Source organism: Panthera pardus, unplaced genomic scaffold, assembly GCF_024362965.1.
Source record: "Panthera pardus isolate Hobbes unplaced genomic scaffold, ASM2436296v1 HiC_scaffold_2, whole genome shotgun sequence".
In the NCBI taxonomy this organism is placed as follows: domain Eukaryota; kingdom Metazoa; phylum Chordata; class Mammalia; order Carnivora; family Felidae; genus Panthera; species Panthera pardus.
The window spans coordinates 57196545-57210147 of record NW_026526765.1 but is presented as its reverse complement, the minus strand read 5'-3'; the positions used below and the strand labels follow the sequence as shown (position 1 = coordinate 57210147).

The 13603-nt window shown below is 42.2% G+C and overlaps 1 protein-coding gene across 1 annotated transcript in view; it reads right to left on the bottom strand.

Annotated features, from left to right (window-relative positions):
* The window catches only part of TENM2 (teneurin transmembrane protein 2), a 1291038-nt gene that overhangs the window by 1238471 nt on the left and 38964 nt on the right, over positions 1–13603 (bottom strand). The window lies entirely within an intron of this gene.

Below are 13603 nucleotides of genomic sequence, written 5' to 3'. Positions count from 1 at the left end.
GAGTCCTTGCGCGCACACACGAGCCCGCCCGCGCGCCACACAGACACACGCGCACACACACATGCACACACGCACGCGCGCGCGCACCGTCGCCCCCCACCCCCCCGCCTCTACACACACAAACACACACACGGAGCCGCCGCTCACCGCCCGCCAGCCAGCCAGCGCAGCCCCCGAATGGGGGGTGTGAGCCATTCCCCGGGCCCCGAGTGCGCGCACAGGCCGCGGCCGCCGGGGCTGTAGCTGCTGGGGCTGCGGAGCCCAGGACCAGGGAGGGGTTCACGCCTACGAGAGAGGGGCGTTGGGGCACGTGCACCCCTTTGTCTGCAGAGAGAACCCCGACCGGGCGTTTCCGAGACCAGACACTGAGTGCGCAAACCCCGGGCGGTGCAGAGTTCAGCTCCGCTCTGGGGTTGGCCAGGAGCGGCTCGGTTCCCTGCCTGCACGCACCAAGGATTCAGTTCTTCGAAACCTGACGCACCGAAGCTGCACCCGGGTCCCTGCACTCAGGGGGGAATAGCAAGCCGGCGCGTCCTGCGGACGACCCAAGCCAGCCTTGACTTGCGAGCATGCCCAGTGCTGGGCTGGAACCCAGAACACGCCTTCCAGGGTTAGGAGCGCGGAGAGGGGGCAGAGCCAAGTTGGGCGGCTTCTTGAGAAAAAAAGCGGAGGTTCCAGTGCCTTTAGTCCCTGCTAACCTGCCTCACCTGGACTGCTCCGTGGCCCTGAACCTGCCCGAGAGGGCGTGGCGCTGGGAAGCTAGGCATCCAGACCTCAGAGAGGATTTGCTTTTCTTCCCCTCATAAAGGAAATTCCAAAAGGAAGTAATTCCCGGCCCAGGAAAAGCTCATTCAGTTACAAGGTAGTTGCCAGAAAATCCAGAGGGCCTGTCAGTGGTAATAGTAACGGCTAACACATACTGGTTACTTATCCTGTGCAGGCTCTGTGCTACCTGATGCTCATGAAATACCTGATTTTATCCTTCCCAAACACTATATGAGCAACCCTAGGAGGAAACTGAAGTCCCAGTATATTTTACCAACTGCCAGTGAATGACAACCAGTGGATCCGGGAATCCAAACCTGGTGCTCTGACTCAGACACTAGAGACGGAACACAGTGCACTGATGAGCTGTAGACACTTCCAGCAAGAGAAAGGGCCCGGTGGATGTTTGGGTGACAACACCCTCTGGCTTTCAAGCTGCTGGCCTGTCTTCAGTAACCTACAAATCTTTGAAAAGCTGCATGCCTGCAATTTGCCATTGTCCAACACAATGGCAAACCCTTTTATTAGGTGTTACATACTTACCAGTATAATCTTTAAAATAACCTTGTAGGGGTGGCTGGGTGACTCAATAGGTTAAGCATTGGACTCTTGGTTTCTGCTCAGGTCATGATCTCAGGGTTGATGGGTTTGAGCCCAGTATTGGGCTCTGCACTGACAATGCAGAGCCTGCTTAGGATTCTCTCTCTCCTCCTCTCTGTCTCTACCCCTCCCCCACTCACGTGCATGCTCTCTCTCTCTCAAAATAAATAAGTAAACTTCAAAATAACCCTGTAAAGAAGCTATGCTTATTCTCATTTTACAGGAGGAGACGGAAACAGAGATGTCCTGTTACTTCCCCAAGGTGAAAGGGTCTGAATGATGGGGTGTAGTTTGTTTGACTCCAAGCTACATGTTGTCTTTACTAAATTATGTGTCTTCCTTAACTGCAATCCAAATAAAGCCATGAGATGAGGGCATAGCAGTTACTTTTTATTTCATTCAACAAACATGTATTGATTTCCTACTAACATCCACTCGTTCAACAAATATTTGTATTTACTAAGCATTTACTTCCTTCAAGGCGCTGTCTTAGAGGTGACAGAAGATGACAAAGACACATGCCAGTACTCTGAGTTTAGAGTCTAGCAAGATGATGCTCATATGCTAATGATGCTGAGTGAGAGCTTCCCAGGAAGATAGCTTCCTTCCACATTCATCTAACAAACTCCTACTTGTCCTTCAGCTTTCTGTTCCACTGTCACCTCTTCAGGGAAGCCATCTGTGACCTTTCTGGTTGAGTCAAATCCCCCTTACCATGGGCTTTCATGGCATCATGGCATCATATAACTCTTTTTTTTTTCCTTTTGTGCTAGGATTTTGATAGTATATGTCTCCTCAGTGCAGTCAACCCCCTAGACTGTAACCTCCAAGAGGACGGAAATTTGTCTATTGTAATTTCCCATCAACCTTATAGAGCCTGGCAGATGCTAAACTTTCTCTTGATCCATCTCCTTCTTTCACACACATATGTACATGCACACACACACACACACACACACAAACTACTCTTGGAATAGGAATAATCATTCTTAGGGTAGGAACTGTTTTCCTTTCCATTTAACAGATGAGTCAAAATGAGGCTGACAGAGGTTAAGTAGCTTGCCCAAGGTCACACATCTGGATAAGTGGCAGAGAAGGACTCCAACACAGGTCTGTCTGACTGAAGCCCACAGCCCAGACCTCAGGCTCTACTGCTTGTCTAGTGTTATCCAGCAGCCACAGACCACATGAAAGCAGCTCATGGGAAATAAAGTAGACAGATTGCTGGGGATGGCATGAAGGAAGATACAGACAATTCAAAATTGCAAAAACAGAGAAGGCATACACTAGGATTTCATAACCTACTACTGAGCACCCCCCCTCCATATGTCAGGCACCTTGCTCAGAACTTTTCTTATGTTAACATTAACAACACTTACTCTGGCAAAGTGTTGTTATTCCCATTTTTCAGATAAGGAAACTAAGCCAATAAAAACAAATCCACCTGACTGTAAACTACAGGGACAAAGTTATATACCCATTTTTTATTTTACATTTTATTCAATAGTACCTGTCAGACATTAAACTCCCTCTCTCTTCCACTCACATACACACAAGCAACTTGCGCTATGTTTTATGGCTAGAAAGTCACAGAGCTACGATTTTCACCTAGGTTGACTTAAGAAATTCAGGGGAAATTAGGATTGGGGTGGTCACTGGGGGATTCACAGTTGAGCCATGCTACAGTGCTGGAGGCTTTATCTGGAACTGTCCAAAGGGAGAGCCACTGCTGTGCCTTTTCTATCTCTCATCAAATATTACAAGGATTATGAGATTCAGAGACTGAAAGTTACTTGCTCAAGGTCACAGCCAGTGTCATAATGCAGAGGTAGATTTTAAACCCAGGACTTCCTCACTGCAAAGTCATGGTATAGAATGTCATGAGTGGCAGACAAGAGTATCCAAGATCTTCAGAGGTTTCTGGCTGGGAGGACCAGGGAAGTCCTCACTCAGCAAGGAGCAGCTTCAGTGAAACCAGCAAAGCTTATGGCGCCACCCTTCCTACCTGTTACCATTCCTCTGGGCTCCACCTCCCTTCAGGCCCCTGTTCCTCTGCCTGTACAGGCCTCATCTTGAACCCAATGCCTCAGCCTGCCTGCCTGCTAATTTTCAGCAGCAGCAGTGGTTACAAACCAGAGCAAAGTAAAAACTGCATTTTGTACAATTCTGCTTTCAGACTACTGGGCATGCTCAGTGACAAGGAGAGACTTTGATTACAAACAGGAAGCTTTTGTTAACTATTTTTCCATTTTGGAGTATTACTGCAAAATGGGATATCTATAGGTAGCCTTCTGCAGAGATTCCCAGCCTATGAGAATTCTTAGTAGTCTAGAAGAATGAGATGCTTAGATATGGAAAAATATCTCAATTCCATGCATTTTCTACCCTGTTTCTAGTATTCATCTCTCTGTTCTGTCCTCTCTGTAGGTGCACACAAAAAACATCCAGAAATTGTACTCATCTATTTACATACCTGGCAGCTATAGACACATACACCAGCTGTAACTACACACCAGTCCTTGACTATGGATTTGTCTCCTGTATTTGTTTGGCTATTAACTTGCCCTGCACTGAAATCTGATGAATAAAATGAGTGAGGGATTGTTAAGAAGATGTTAAATACTACCCCCTCCTTCCTTCACTCTAAGAATAAATTTATTCCCTAGAGAATGTTTCAGGAGGCAGAAAGCTCTCTGGGATTCTCCGTAACCCCTTCCTACATATACATTAGTTTGATTTTTCTCATGAGAGCAGCAGAATCTTTAACTCGTGATGAGAATAACCCATTAAGAAAGTCATGAAGGGCAATCTTCAAGGAAAACTGTGCTGAAACTTGGAATGTTGGCGGACATTCTACTCTGGCCCTGGGATGTGAACTTGAAAGCTTTTTGAGAAGTCCCCTAATAATTGAAATGTTGACTGCTTTCATGGAGATTGCTGCTGTTATCGCCCATCGCAATTCTCTGAAGAAGGTACAGTCATGATTCCCATTTTATGGATGAAGAAACAGAAGCTCTTGAAAGGCAAGCCACTTACGGCAAAGGCATACAACCAGGGAGTAATAGGGCTAGGGTGCAAGTCCAGGTCTGTCTGATGCCAAACCTGTGTGGTGAACTCTGCTGCCTTGAACTTCTGACATTCCTCTGCACATGGAACTGGAAGTGGGGAGAGGTGGGGTGAGGGAGGAGGCTTCTTTGCACTTGGTGTGCACAACACTCTGTGTATAGTGATTCTGCTATCCTCCTAGGAAACTAAACTCATGTAAGACAGCCTTTCTAAAGGAACATGATTTAGTTTATTCTGCAAATTGGAAAAGTGATGCATATGGAGCCTAGTGGGAGGAACCCATCCAAAAGGGTGTCATTGGAGCTATGGATCTGCATCTCCTTTGATATGCCTTATTCCTTTTGCCGGTAAGTAGCACTGCAAGGAACTTGTCAACCATTTCCCAGATCATTCTCTCTCGACAGATATTCCCTTCGATTTCCTAGAAACCTTTACAGGGTATACACTTTGGAAGATTCTTACTTTCTTAAAGATGGGAAACTTAAGAAGGAGAGACAAAATGCACATTTTAAAGTCACTGCAGTTTGCCATGTTTGTTTCCAGGATCTGTCAACATCCTTTTGAAGATTCAGTCGAAGCTATGATTTTCTGCTTTTAAGAGAGGACAGGAAAGACCCTTCAAAATGTGATCTCAACCAGCTAGATTAAGCTCGTGCCGAGTAGTTCACACATGTGCCAGCATTTGCATTTTTGCATAAGATCTTCTATAGAAAAGGATAAGGAATGGTAGTCTTGGTTCTGTAACTTAAGTGTGGAGATTGCATCTTGTAGAGTAATCATTCATCTTTCCAGAAATCAGTCAGATAAAAAGAAATGATGTCTGAACAGCTCACATAGATGGAATAGCATTGGAATTTCAATCCTGAAAACCCCTCACACAGTTGCTCAGAGCCGATGTGCTTGAGTTTTATGTAGTATTCTAACAGGTCTGGATTTACAAACCCATAGAGAATCAGAAAATAACAGGCAAGCTGCTCTTGTTAGAAAATAATAACGTGAAGCAGAAACTGATAACCAGATAATTAAAAAACAGGAGACGAAATGTAAATTTTATACAAAATATGTTGAAGTCTTAATTTAATACATGGGTAAGTCTCCAAATACCCACATTTCAACAGAACTTCGAGTATCTTCAGAGGACAATAATGTAGACCAGCAAATGTTATTAATGATGTTGATTCTGAATCCATGCTTGATTATTATCTGATGCCGAAAAAGTAAAGGCTAGAGTTTTCAGTTTATCAGTTTCAAATCTCCATGTTGTGGGGGCTCCTGGGTGGCTCAGTCACTTGAGTGTCCGACTCTTGGTTCGGCTCAGGTAATGACCCCACTGGGTTCATTAGGTCCTGGGTTTGAACCTCATGTCCCACTCTGTGCTAGCAGTGTGGAGCCTGCTTGGGATTCTCTCTCTCCCTCTCTCTGCCCCTCCCCACCAGTAGTCTCTATCTCTCAAAATAAATAAACATTAAAAAAGAAGAGAAAAGAAAAGATTAAAAAAGAAGAGAAAAGAAAAGAAAAGAAAAGAAAAGAAAAGAAAAGAAAAGAAAAGAAAAGAAAAGAAAAGAACGGCTCTCCATGTTGTGGTTCAGAAGTGGCATGTGTTTTTCCTCTCCTGAACGAATGCATTTTGATTCATTTGATTAGCAGTGACTACTGGACGGGGTCTCAAGAGGGTTTTGGAGGCCACATCCACAGGATCTACATTATGCTGAGTGCTGAGATTGATTAATAATGGCTATTGCTGATGGAGACACAATAGAGTGCTGTACATGCCATGCATTTTCCAAACAGAGCCAAACCTCACTTCCCAGATTACGCCCTCTAACATTCTCCCAGCACCTCAGCTCTAAGTCAAAATCAGTGACTCCCATCCAAGTAGATTTTCCTTTCTCCATGGTTTCCCTTCTTAGTTTCATTCTGTCTGGAACAATACCTCCTCCTTCCTCATTTCCATAGGCCAGTTCCTCTTTCAGACCCCCATCAGGTGTCAGTCACCTCCTTCCAAAATTCCTCCCTGAATGCCCCAGCCAGAACTCTTCTCCCATCTTTCTAAAGGAACCTCGTTGAAGGTGTACATCGTGTCCCCCTTATATTAAGATTATTTATGTTCTTGCCTTATTTTTCCTGCTGGACAACAAACTCCTTGAATGCAATAACCCTGTCTGGATCATCTTTGAATCCATCACCATGATTCACACAAAGACTTGCAATGAAAAAGTGTATGCTATAGGAATATATAAATAAATGAATGTCAGATGCTCAATATCTGCTGAATTAATGAACATAAGATTATTATTACTACTCTCCTGCTATGTCACAAAGAGATTAAGTTACATTTTGTAGGCTAGAGAATAGGGCTAAGGTTGGGGAAGCACTAACAGTAGCTAGACTCTAAGAATATGGCAACAAAGTTGCAGCTTTTAGGGGGCTCCCAGGTGGGGGGGGGGGAAGACAGGAAAATACAAAGATGTAATAGGTCACATTGATACTTGACACTCAACAGAAATTCTAGTCTTGACTTTACTGTCAGGTCAATAAAAAGCTGGTCAGCAGAGTAGATTAAAGAATCTTATATAATATTTTAATGTGTTTAATGTCAAGGGGTTTGGTTCTAAAAGAAAATTTTGTGTCTGTGTGTGTGTTCCCATGCTCATGCTTTCTGGGATGCGAAGAGGGAGATAATTGTGCAGAGATTCTGCAAAATCTCCTGAAATGTCTCTGTCTCAGAAAGAAAAGAAAGAAAGAAAGAAAGAAAGAAAGAAAGAAAGAAAGAAAGAAAGAAAAGCTGAAGAGATAACATCATTGAATAAATAATACTTTTTAAGAGGCTTAAAAACATTGTAAGGAGCGTTTTCACTGATTGGTAGAAATTCTTTTTGATTAATTAATTAGTGAATGTTTTCAAAGCACTTTCAAGATGAGAAACATTTGGTGAGGGCTACATAATTGTTATTTTTCCTTGTCCCTCAGTTTTCCACATTACCAGGTTTGTTATTCTCCCAGGTTGCTCAGCAGCTCACGTGCCCTCACAGAGACATGGTGTGGGGACTATTTTTAGAGAAAAAAGAGAGACAGGATGCCACTAAGCATGGAATAAGAAACAAAGTCCCTGAAAACAAATATAAAATTATATTTTAAACATAATCATACAAGAGAGGGGCATCATGATGAAAATTAGTGATATCTTCTACCGGGGAAATTCCATTTGCTTCGTAGCAAAGGACCCTGAGCTCCTTGCAACAGGTCTAGATTGACACCTATTGGTTTGAGGAATAACACGGACTTTCACTAAGAGCTTGCTATAGTCTAGGTATTGTGAAACTACTTTGTACACATTAAGTCATTTTCTCCTCAAAACAACTGTTTGAGAGACCATTGCTATAAACACTTTGTAAAGAAACTAAAGTCTGGAAAGGTTAAATGACCACCCAAGGTCATTAGACAGCTTGTAATTGACGCTGTCTAATTTGGCCATGATGCTGGGAGCAAGGATAGGGGGAAAGAGCAAAGAGGACAATAAGGGGAAGTAAGAGAGAGAAATTCCAGCTAAATCTTACCCTTATATGTCTGATAACTCTCTAATAGATTAATAAGTAGAAAGCAAATGAGCCAACATGTCCTATTGGTTAAACTAATTCACATAGCAAGGGTGATTTAGTTTCATTTCCAAAGTGAAGATCTATATTTAATACTCACAGGATCACCTGACATTCTGTCCACAGACCCAGGCCCCTAAAATCCTCATTACTATCAAATGACATGGCACCATTGTGAGAATGAAGTCCTGGGTCATGAACCTCCAATTTCCCTTTGGCTAAAAGCAACTGTCATATTATTTCTTTAAAAGCCTCTTGATAGAATGAAAGAGCAAGGGCTTCAGATGATAGTTTCAGATCATGTCAGCCCCTTACTAACTGTGTGACCTTGGTCCTTATTATTTAACATCTCTGAACCTCAATCGTTACATTTATCAAATGGGGGCAAAGAAAAAAATCTCTTCGAGATTTGCTGTGAGCATTATTTGTAACCATACATAGAAGACAACTAACAGTACCCAGAATATAGTAGGTGCTTCATTAAAAAAAATCAAATATTCTTTCTTCTTCCTTCTCTTTCTTCTCTTCTTCCTCTCTCAAAGTTACATATCCCAGCCTGTTGAAAGCCATGTCAAAAAATTCCCAAGTAGCAGGTTCCTGATTGCCAAACATCATGGGTGGAGCAAAGTAATGCCATTGAAACTCACTGCATGCTTCAGCTGTGTCCCCTCCCCCACCCAGTAATTAAAATGTCAATGAGATAAACGAAATGTGTAGTTTCTGAAATGGGCAAGCTTATTCTGAGAATAGGTATCTGGTACAGGGATTAGAATCCAGTTAGGCAGGTGTACACAGTTTATTGTGTTCCTTGGGTGTCTGGGTGACTCAGTCCATTGAGTAGCTGACTTTGGCTCAGATCATGATCTCAAAGTTCATGAGTTCTAGCCTGATGTGAGGTTCTTTGCTGTCAGTGCAGAGCCCACTTTGGATCCTTGGTCCTCCTCTCTCTCTGCCTCTCCCCTAGTTTCTCCCTCCGTCTCTCAAAAATAAACATTAAAGAAATAAAATAAAATAAAAAATGAAAAAAAATTATTGTCTTCCTGGCTGCAGGTTTCTCAGTAGTGCTGATATGATTAAAATAAGTAAGTAAGTAAATAAATAAGTAAATACTCCTTGCAAATAGGAGCTACAAGGATGCCAAAGTCACAGAGACAAGGGAGGAATGCAGAAGAGCATATCTGACCCTCCCCATCCACTGACTCAGTGATTTCAGGCAAGTTATGGGACCTCCTTAAGCCTCAGTTTTTCCTCAAAGAAATGGCACTAACACTTCATCAGGGTTGTTGCGACAGGAAATGAACTAACCCATGGAAAGGGCATGCATCAGGACCTAAGTGCTAGCAGTGGTTTCCAAGGTGGTTTAAGCGTCCGCCCTCTCCAGCAGAAAAGATGGTGCTTAAAGTAAGCTGTTCATGGTGGAGTTGGGAGGAGGGAAGAAGGAGTAGAGGGATGGCAGCAGTATCACGAAAGATCTTTCTCAAGGTGTGCAATTCTGTTAAGGAGCAGCAAAAAGGTTCAGAAGTTGCTCTCATTTGTACGTGCTTTCAAGAGGCCTCAGGAACCTTCGCTGCCGTGGTCCCCTCACACACTCCATGTTCTGAGAGGCAGAATGTACAGTGAGCCGGCTCAAATAGAAGGTAGTAAATGGGTTGGAATTCAGCTTTCTATTTTTCTTTGTTTTTCTTCCACGAAGACTTTGAACAGTTCACAGCCATCAACAAACATGCTCAGAGAAGTAACAGGTTAAGAGCAGGTTAGTGCTTCGCCCAGAAACCTGTGAGGATGTGAGTTATAAAAAGAATGGAGGGCTCACTACATTTCCCCAACAGTATTTCTCTGGTAAGGAGACAACCTCCACCATCGGGCTTCCAAAAGCACTCGGAAGTTCCATGTGATTATGTTATAGTGACTGAGAGGGTCAGAATGCCTTCCATGGTGCAACGAAGTTTAAGAAATAAGGTAGTCAGAAGAGAGATTAAAAGGCCTGTGTCCTTTCCTGCCAGCCTAAATTCCACCCCCCACCCGCAACCAGGAACACTTCAAAGATATTCTAATAGGAAAGGTTGCCAACTAATTGTCAGAGAGGATTAGTATTATCAGTGAGCCTTTGGTCTTCTGGCAAGCCAGGTGGAGAGAGGAGCCAGTTCCACAAAGCAGTTTCTATGGAAAACAGAGAAGTAGCCTTTATCCTAGGGTACGCAGACTTAGGCAGCATTTAACACCCGCTATGAGCAGACCACCTATTCTTAGAACAAACCAGACATAGGGTACATGGCCCTCACTTCCATTTTATGAAAAAGACCAAACAGTCAAGGTAAGGGCAAGTAATAAACAAAGTAGCCGTTAAAGGATTTAGATTAGGAAATGTAATTATCCCATTCCTCCCCCAAACTCAGATCAAATGGGTTGCAAACCTTTATGGAGAGCTCTGACAGCCCAGGACACAGCCGTTGGTCATTGGAATAAAAAGAGAAGAGGGGAAGAAAGCCTATAATATATTCCAATCCACATTTCAGCTAGAGAGAAGGTATTGAGGAAGAAATATGACAGTGGCTCTTACAAGGAAGCTTGTGTCACTCCATTCCCCGAATGTTAAGGGAAATGGTAAGAGACTGCAGCACAAATTGATTTGATAACCTAGCAGGGGGAAAAACAGAAGAAGTAGGAGACTACTGGAAAATTCTTGTTGAGAACATTTCCTCACAAGGATATCCTTAAGACAAGTGTTTCTTCCTGATAAGACAAAATTGCATCCATGAATTTATTTCTTAAACTCTCTTTACCTTATAAATTTTCTCATGCCATCTCTTTCTTAAAAACCTTTAGTTGCTGCTTCCTCTTGCATGAAAAATGAGGTTTAAACCAAACAGGGCATACCTTGCTCTTGACCATCTATTTTTAATCTACTATCAGGTACTATCTTCCTCCTCTTCCCAACCATGGACCCCCAAGTTTGATCACACAGACTATCTTTTTAAAAATGAATCATGTTCTGTACCTTTGCATGTCTTTTTTTCATTCACTTTCAATATTCTCTTTCTTCTCCACATCTGGTGAACTATTTATCCTTCCAACTTTTGCATAATAGAAAAACACTGTTCTAAAATATTCTTACACTCCACCAGGAAGAATTCAGCATGGTCTCTTAGTGCTTCTTTACCAGTTCTTAAGTTTAACAATTCTTTTACTATGTAATTTCTGATATCCTTGCTAGGATGTTGACTTATTTCAGGGTTTAAGCCCAGGTTATATTCTTACTTATACTGGGAATGTCTGCCAACAATGAAGCAATCCATTAGTTTGTTTTCCACAAATGAAAAAAGGCTTAGGTTTTCATGGTTTGAATATCAGTTCACCTAATTTGTAAGTGGCTGATCATGTGATCATGACTAAAGCAAACACCACCATCTAGTGGCAGCATACACAAATTGCAGTATCAAGTCTTAAGACACGGATATATTTTTGAAGTTTCTACCTGCAAGCTTGAATTTAAAAATATGACTACACAAAGAGTTACCACCATATGATCATTTAAGTAATATATTCTTAATTTATTATTAATAGATAACTTCAAAGATACTTGTAATGCATTTGATTATTCAGTTTCTCCAGTTATTTTCAATTTAAAGTCTATTTATATACTTTAAATGTATGCAGTTGATTTTACATAAATTATATCTTTATAAAGTTGATTTTTAAAAGTCTATTCATAACACAGTATCTTTTCATGCCAAGTCTGCATTTGTTCCTTTGACAAATGAACCGACTACATGTAAAGTAATAGATACTACGTAATGAAAAGTTTTCTCTTACATTAAAAGATTATAATGCATGTGCCCAGGACTTGGAAAACCAATGATTTTTTTTTCTATAAGTTAGTTCATTTATATGTAAAAAAATGATCACTGACCCTTTTAATGGTGATCCTTAGACACTAGTTGCTATTGACCCCAAAGAGTCTCATAATCATCAACCACAAAATTTACATACAATATACTCAGGATTAAGTATTTTCAGCTGGTATAACATTTAAGATACTTTCCCAATAATTCTTTTTTTTTAAATGTTTATTTAGTTTTGAGAGAGAGAGAGAGAGAGAAAGCCAAGAAGGGGCAGAGAGAGAGAGGGAGGCACAGAATCTGAAGCAGGCTCCAGGCTCTGAGCTGTCAGCACAGAGCCCGATGCAGAGCTTGAACCCAAGAACTGAGGGGTTCGGCCTGAGCCGAAGTCTGGCGCTTAACCAACTGAGCCACCCTGGCGCCCCTCCCAAGAATTCTTAGTAACCCTCCTCAGTCAGAATAGTTTATCAAATACAATAAATACTCTGTTTCATGATCACATAGAAAATTGATGGCACAATAGTTATCATACTGTTGCTGAGCAAACATCCATGTCTTTTTTGTACCACTGGAATTCTGTTCTTTTTCCTCTATAGTCCTCTAATATTGGGGGGTGGTGTGTATTATGAAAGAAATAACAAAGGTGTTCTAAACACACTGGTTGCCACTCAGAGTAAGATGTAGCTTATATCTCTATTCAAATACATAATGTAGCTCCAAAGTCAGGCTGCTAGAGGAGATAAGAATTCTTCAAGGTAAAACAATGTGTTTTGAAGATAAGAACTTGCCTACTGAATTGCACCCTGGTCTCAGTTTCACTCTTTGTATATTTGGGAATTGAGAATTCACATGGAGGCCTGAGTACCTGTTCACCTCCGGCCTTGTCCCTCTTCCTAATCTGTCTTGCAAATCATCACCAGATTATTATCCTAAACCATCCATGCACACATCACTTTAATTTGGAAGTTTTACAACTTCCGACCATCTACAGAACAAATTTTAACTGCTTATGTTAGCAATCAAAGCACCCGGCTGTTTTGGCCTCCACTTTGTCACATCTCCCCAACAAATGCACTATACTCTCTACTCCATCTATTGACCCTTGCTTGGTACAATCGGCCAATCCCTAAATATGTTGTATGGTTCCCCCTATTTTTCTATGCCAGTGCTTTTCAAACTATAATGTACATACCAATTGCCTGGGCATGCATATTCTGATTCATGGGAAAGCCTGAGTCTGGGAAAGCCTCAGATGCCACATTTCTAACACGGGTGGTGCCAATGCTACTGGTCCCAGACCACGTTTTGCACAACAAGGATATATTCCATATCACAACATATTTATCCAGTCCCATTTGCACTCCTGACATTTCCAAATTTTAAAATAGTTACTTGTGGGGCGCCTGGGTGGCGCAGTCGGTTAAGCGTCCGACTTCAGCCAGGTCACGATCTCACGGTCCGTGAGTTCGAGCCCCGCGTCAGGCTCTGGGCTGATGGCTCAGAGCCTGGAGCCTGTTTCCGATTCTGTGTCTCCCTCTCTCTCTGTCCCTCCCCCGTTCATGCTCTGTCTCTCTCTGTCCCAAAAATAAATAAACGTTGAAAAAAAAAAAATTAAAAAAAAAAAAATAGTTACTTGTGTTTTAGCAAATAAACTCTGAACCCCTCCTCTTTCTAACATTTTCCCTAGTCCCTCTAGTCCAGGGTTTTCAAATTGGCTGCACATTAGAATCACCTGGG